Genomic DNA, 7,318 nt, shown 5'->3' on the forward strand with positions numbered 1-7,318 from the left:
GCCACCTCTACAAGGTGTCTAGACTGCTAATTTTGAGATGTCTGAAGATAAATAAAATTCACCTAAATCACCTGGCCCTGTAAACACTGAAATAAAATGTGCCATTGTTGCTAGAGGAAAATTTAAGAATGTGATTGATCCAGCCCTTTTTTTTTTTTTTTTTCTGATGACAGTATGAGATGGATGCAATTTGGAAGTCAACACAGGAATTTTCTCTACACAGCACTTACAGCAACCCATTTAATTAGAATTTCAAATTTAGATACGTGACCTGTAGGATCTGATGCAGGAAATACATAGATCTGTATGGGAAAAAACCAAACTAGCAATATACATAATGAAAATCTCGGGCATAATGTCCCTCAAGGTCTCTGAAATCATTATTTTATTAATACCACCTTTCAACTGCTCATTTTATAAATTTGGTAATCATAATTTACATATTTATTTTGTCTTTTTGTTTTTCCTTCTTGATTTTTCTGCTTCTGGAGACTTTGGGAGTTTCTCCAAAACACTGCATTTCTGCACCTCTAACCCACATTCCTTCACCTTCTCTTCTTTGCCCTGTTCAAGGGTGTCAGCCCCACTTCCCTACAGCCTCTTCAGCTGCTGCAGCCCTGAATTGCTGAGACAGCTCTCTCTGAGCCCAGGGGAGACAATTATTGTGGAATTTAGAACCACCACTAAGGAAAATAAATGCACACGTGCTTCTCCACACATCACCCTGTACATGGGCTACCTCCCTCCTCATTTTCCACCCTAACCATTCAAGGATGTGAGATGAGTCCACCAAAACCTAAATCCAGAATGTTTGAATTAGAAATCTTGACACACAGTAAATTCTGGTTTGTTTTTCCTTGCTTTTCCAGTGTTGTATCCCTGAGGCACTTCCCTTCAGACATCCAGACTTTTCACTACAGCCACAAAGGCTGAACAATTAAAACAACAAACAGCCAAACAAAAAAAAAACAACCCAACCAAAGACAATAAAACAAAACAAAAAACCCCCAAAACACTGAGGAGTGTTAGTTCTCATCATTCTTGCAGGTGAGGTTTAGAGAAAGCAGCAGGTAAAACAAGAATCAGGATCAAAGAAGGTGGAAATACTGAATACAGAACTTGATGCTCTGCTGCTCAGGGACAAGTGCATTAATCAAAAGTAACTCCTGTGAAGCAGACAGTAGGTAAAGAAGCCCTGTAATCTGACAAAATTCACTAGATTTATTAATATATCGATACCTTTTATTTAAGAAACTGCTTTAAATTTAGATTTTTCCTCCCCTGATTCTCTCAGCTGGATTTTTAGCTTATCCTTTTCATGTTCTACATGACTGTTGTCCAAGAGAACTCTCCATTATTCTGTGCAGTCCCAGCTCGCCTTCAAAATAATCCTTTTCCACTTGACACTAATCATGGCTGTAATTCCTTTAACTGAAGTGACAAGAACAGTCCCTTTTACATCTCTCAAATTCACAGCTCAATCTGAAGTTATAGAGCAGCATTTTAGTTGTCAGATTAATGTTACCGACTGCCTTTGTAAAAAAATAGAAATTAAAAAAATCACCAAATAAAAAGTTTCTAACCATTATTTCCAAGATTAGGTGTGGATTTAGCACATTTGCTACCAGGGGCTAAAGCAGCACCCATTGCCTCTCAAGGCACAGCAGTTCACAGAGAAGGGAAGAAGCACAGCCAGGATGTGGCTTCCACTGCCCTTCTCTGCCCCTGCTCTCAGCTGAATTCTGCTCACACTGTTGATTTTTAAGTTGACTTTGTTTTCTGGGCCCATGAGCCACTCAGAGCATCCACAAGAAAGTATATTCCATGTGTTGATCCAAATGGCCATCTCCATCAGAGAGATGCAAATCAGAAGGACTTCTGCTTCAGGAAAAGAAATTACTGGCTATGGAATAACCAGCTCTGCTGCAGCCTTGCTCCTGTAGCCCAAAGTTATACCACTGGCCCATTTTAGTCATGTTAGAGTCACTAATTCTTAAAAAGAGGTCACAGAAATGCATCTTCCTAACTACTAACTGAAGCAATGTCTGCATTTGTAGCAATTAACAGTTGAGACAGTTGACCTGGGAGTTCACAGCAAAAACCATCACAACTGGGCATTAAACTAAACCCAAGTGGAAGGCAGGAGGAAGGATGCTAAATATTAGGGTAAGACCATAAATCTAGGGAGATACAATCACTGCAGTGCACCTAAAGCAGCTCTGATTCTCTGACTGGGATATCTGTGAGCCTGCAGGTTTGCCTAGTGAAGCATTTCCAGAAAATCCACATAACATGTGGATTTTGAGAGGGATTTTCGTGGCTTTTTGGTTCTGCATCCCTCACTCACCCCTCGCTGCCACCCCCAGTGATTGGTCTGCGGTTGTTTTGGGTTTTTTAAACAAATCATCACAGGAAGTTTTCCCAAACAAAACAAATGCATGTGATTATTTGGCAACCTCAGTGATTGAGCAACTTTAACCACAGCCTCTGCTGAAGCCCTCCAGGAGATATTGATTAATTGCCTACAAAAAGTACTCAGTGAAAGCAAAGCAGCTTCATAGCAGTTTAATTTGGACAGGAATTGAATCAAGGCATGCCTGGCCAAAACCCAGCTCTTCAATGTTGGGATCAACAAGGATGGTCATCTTTTAGCAATAAAGGTTTAATTCTGTAAGACAATTCTGGCCCTAATTTGTTTGCAAGTCATACTCTTGGCCAGCACTTCAACCTTTCTAATAGCAAAATTATGTGTTTATAGTCTTCTTTATTTAAATTAAACCATTCAAAAGCAAATGCAGATCTTTTTCACTAGACTTCCTATTATGAAGGATGAGAAGGAGGCTGTGGTTCTATTACTAATCAAGCAGCTATGTTTGTAATTTTTTAAATCAAGGTACAATTTATGCTCCAAAGACCTTGCAGATCAGACAAAAATTCGGTCCAGCTCAGTAAGAAATCATCCTGCCCCAAAGCAGCTTTGTGTCAGTGCTACATGAAAGGCAGTCCTGATGTACAATCTGGATCCCACATCTTCACACACTCCCTTGCATACCATGTTTTCTTACACATTTCCTAAAGGCAACATTGATGGCAAAAATGTACGGAAACCCTGAGAAATACAACATCACTTCAGCTGGAATACAGCAACAGGACATTCTGCAAAAGTACAGCTGAAGGGAACTGCTGCTGTTTGGAGGCAATTTAGGCCAGGATGCAGAACAATTTAAAAGTTGCAATTCTTTTTCACTGAGAACCATTTCTATGCAAATATTATAGATACCACCACCCTCTCACTTACATAGAGCTTGCACTGCAGCCAGCTGAGGTGAGTCTTCTAGGATCACAGCACAGTCTGATTGGACTGGACAAATCCTTTCAGATCCTTGTGGTTTTTATGTTACATTTTTAATCTTTTTAATGTATATTTCACTTGATTTTACTGTTACAGTTTCCACTCTCCACTTTTACATTTAGATAGATCAGTAGTTCTTCCATACGCACTGAATAAAATGTCCTTTCCCTGCACTGTTTAAAGGCAACAGAAATTGAAACACTCATGGGCAAGGTAAGTGTCTCTTGGGGCATTAATTACAGATAACCGAGTGCAGAGCAAAAAAACCAACATAGAAGATGCAAGATAGAAATATAGAGACCCAAGTAATTAAGGATCAAGACTATAAATAATATCTATCAAAGCACTGATCTGACAAATCATTGATTTTCTTTCCTTCCTTGCCCCTCCCAGTAATAACCATTCTGTTTATATGGCACCTCCTAATTACCTCATAGCCAGAACTCGGCTACTGCCGGGATAAACCTTGAGCAGCCCAAACTGCAGAAGGAAACGAGGAACACTCCAAGAGTTATGGGTTCAGACTCCTGCAGTCCACGCCAATTCCCCTGATGCAGAGACCATAAAACAGCTGCATGAAGATGAAATTGGCTGTATGGACACTTCGACTAAAATCATCACCTTGAATTTGTGTGTGAACATGCTGCGTTCCTGCAAACCCAAACAAGACCTAATTCCTCTCTCCTTTTTAGTATTAGTAAATAGCTGCTGACAATAATTCTTCCTCTCCAGCTGGTCTGGGACAGCTTCCCACAAGAAAAAAGAATGTTACCTTTTGGTTAGACAGATTCCCATGAGAATAGAACATATATAATGGAATAATTTAGCACAGCATAACAGATACAGACAGTTTAGAGCAGTTCAAACTCTACTGAAAGCTGGAACAAAGCAGTTACCTGTCTTTAGAGAGGAGATGGATGAAGAGATGTTTCATGTTCTCTGAGGCATCTTCAGAATTGGTAGTTAGCTGTCACCAGCTCAAAGCAAGACTGGTATTTACCAGTATTTATCAGTATTAGCTCTGCCTAAAGGAGTCTGTGGTTCAGCAGTGTCTGTACAGCCAGAACCTTCAGGTGCAAAGGTGAGAAGACTCCAAAACCAGTTTTCTCTAATGGAGTTGTGGAACCAGACAGAGGGAATACAGCATTGCATGAGATTCTTCTCAAATTGCAACCTCCTCTGTCCTATAGAATGAGCAGCCAGAAAAGATGGGCTCTCTACTACTGCCTGTGTGTCCCAAATCAGAAAGTCACTTCTGAATTAGCAAATACAGTCAGGAACATTCTGGCTGAGACCTATCTGTCACTGAAGACAGACTGTGCAACCAACTCAACTGCACCTTTGACACGAGGCCCTAAGAATCAGAGTGGGCCCACAGTATTCCTGGAAGAGTCCAAGAATGTTTTAGATATTCCTCAATGTGTCCAAGAATACTAAAGCTGTTGCAATTCTCATATGGGATTTGCATATGAGAGAGGCAAGAGAAGAGATTCATGTGCTAAGAACTCTGAAGGGTTCAAAAACATTTAAAGACACAGAACCTTGCTTGGAGCCTTCCAAGGCAACTGAAAACACCCCTGAAGTCACTGCCACTACACTCACTCACAGGTGCCTAAAACCTTGTTTCTTCAGCTAAAGCTGGGTATTTGTATCTTAATCAGAAAAGGCTGGGTAGGAAGGCATGAAAGTCTTATGTGCTATTGAGCCAAACAGCACTTCTGAAATTCAGGCAACACCACAACAATGTTGGGGGCATCTCCAAACAGGGAGACACACAAACACATGTAGGATAACGATGACACATATTTAGAAGCAGCAATAGGGACTCTTCAGCACTGATCCTTTCAAATGGAGCTGAAAGAGACAGGTAAACCCAATCAAGAGTGCCAATACGACACAGTTTGCAGGCCAAATACTTCACCAGTACCATGCTCTGGAGATTGCAGAGAAAGTAGCTTTGGCCTCAGGGCAAAGGAAGAATTAAAAAGAGAAGGAAAACAACCCAGAGGCACTTAAAGAACAACATGGTTAGGATGAGCATTCTTAATCTCTCCAATAGTTATGAACCAAAGGTAAAAAAGATATTACAAGCTGCGTGACTACACAACTGTACCTTCTACTGGAGCTGCCAACACTAGAAAATTCTGAAGTTTCTAGTATTTCTAGTACAAAGCTTGAGCAGATGTGGACCAACATTCACAGACAGGATGGAAATACTACACGTTTTCAGCACACTGACTTTGAATTTCTCTCCTAAGTATTCCCGTTTTTGGTATTCCCTTTGATTCTGTCTCCAAATCCTCTTCTGTAGAGCAATTAGTGTTTAGATAAATAACAAAATACAATTACTAGGAGTAAGGACTACTAGCTATGAGAATAATGAGCATTCAGTTACACACCCTTTTTCACATCCATTTTGCCAACTTGTTTTGCTGCTCATATTAATACTGAATTTATCCTTGCTGATTGCTGCTCCAGCTATAGGAATTCTTCCAGGTAACTTCTGAACTCCAGATTTATTGACTGCAAAGTAACTACCACTACTGAACAAGGGGGTCATCACAGCACTATATAGTAGGAATAAAAAAACAGCAAAACAAAGTAGGGAGGAAAAAAGTAGGGAGCAAACTTTTTCCAGAAAGCCTGCAAGTCTTAATAGAAGATGTCAACAGTATTAATTAACCTCCAATATAAGTTTAAAACTTTGCTGCAACAAACACTGCTCTAAGCAGTGAAATGTTTAATGTGGAAAGCAACTTATTCCCAGGCAGTGGCACTTCCTTATAGAAAGAACTGATACAATTTTAGCTGTCATGTTCCTACCATAGGTCTTGCCTTGTCCAAACCCTTCCTTGGCAGCTCATTCCCAGATATATTCCTTGCTTCTATGTGGATAGAGTACTGTGGTTTTCAGAGTTAAATTAGCAGAAGTGGACATTTACAAAGAGAATGATCAATTTACATACAGATGCTTTGTCATTCAGCAGTGACAGCTACTCCTTCCCACCAAGTATTGACCTGGAAAAGTTTCTGAAAGAGAAAATTGAGTAGGTGGATTAACAAACCAAAAACTAAAAAACATATACCCCAACGAACTCCCCCCTTACCTCCCCCACCAAAAACCTCCCCCCAAAACCAAAATACCCAACCCAGCAACTTTAATTTTTTTTTTTTTTCTGTCAAGCTACATTTGAAATGTTCTGTGAAAGGCCAAATCTACAAATTTCAGGAACGAGAGCAAATTCTACATGACCCTTTCCTGTTGTATTCTGGAGAAGATGTGCTGCTCACATGTGAGGAGAGCAAAGTGTTGAGCTGCAACAGAGCTCACCAGGAAACACTTCCTACAGTCATGGAACTGTAGATGAATGATGCAATCCACATCGTGCAACTGTGGATGCAAAACACAAACTAGGAATAAACCATGTCTCCAGCAAGGCAGTGTTACACTTCTAACTTGCTGTATTTTATCCAGGAATAGATTACTGCTAAAAATAAAGGAATTTAATAGCTGCAAGCCAACCACACCTACTTCAGAAGGCAAGGAATGCTGCCAAGAGAGAATTACGGCAATGTTATTCCACCATTGCACTTTCAAAAAACAAGCATTAGAAAATATGAATTAAGCTAAAACACAGCTTTCTCTCCAATTACAGCAACACATGACTTTTTATATAACCTTAATCCTCCCATTAACTCTCCTCCTCAAAGGGAAGAAAAAAGAAAATCTGACTTCTGGTTTCTGGCGGGTTTTTGATTCCTCATTTGCTCCATAAAAGCAGAGGAACAACGAAGCAAAAGCATCCCTTGTTCCCTTTCTGTCCCTGTTGATCGGCCTCTTGTACATCACACAGTTCAAGCTGTCTTAAGTCATAACCTCTCCTTACACAACTCCTTTCTGTGGAGAGTACAAAAAATACCTCTCACACAAGAGATGTCTGAAAACCCCTCTTATTTTACACTTAC

This window comes from Corvus cornix, chromosome 5 (genome assembly GCF_000738735.6).
Source record: "Corvus cornix cornix isolate S_Up_H32 chromosome 5, ASM73873v5, whole genome shotgun sequence".
NCBI classification, from domain to species: Eukaryota; Metazoa; Chordata; class Aves; order Passeriformes; family Corvidae; genus Corvus; species Corvus cornix.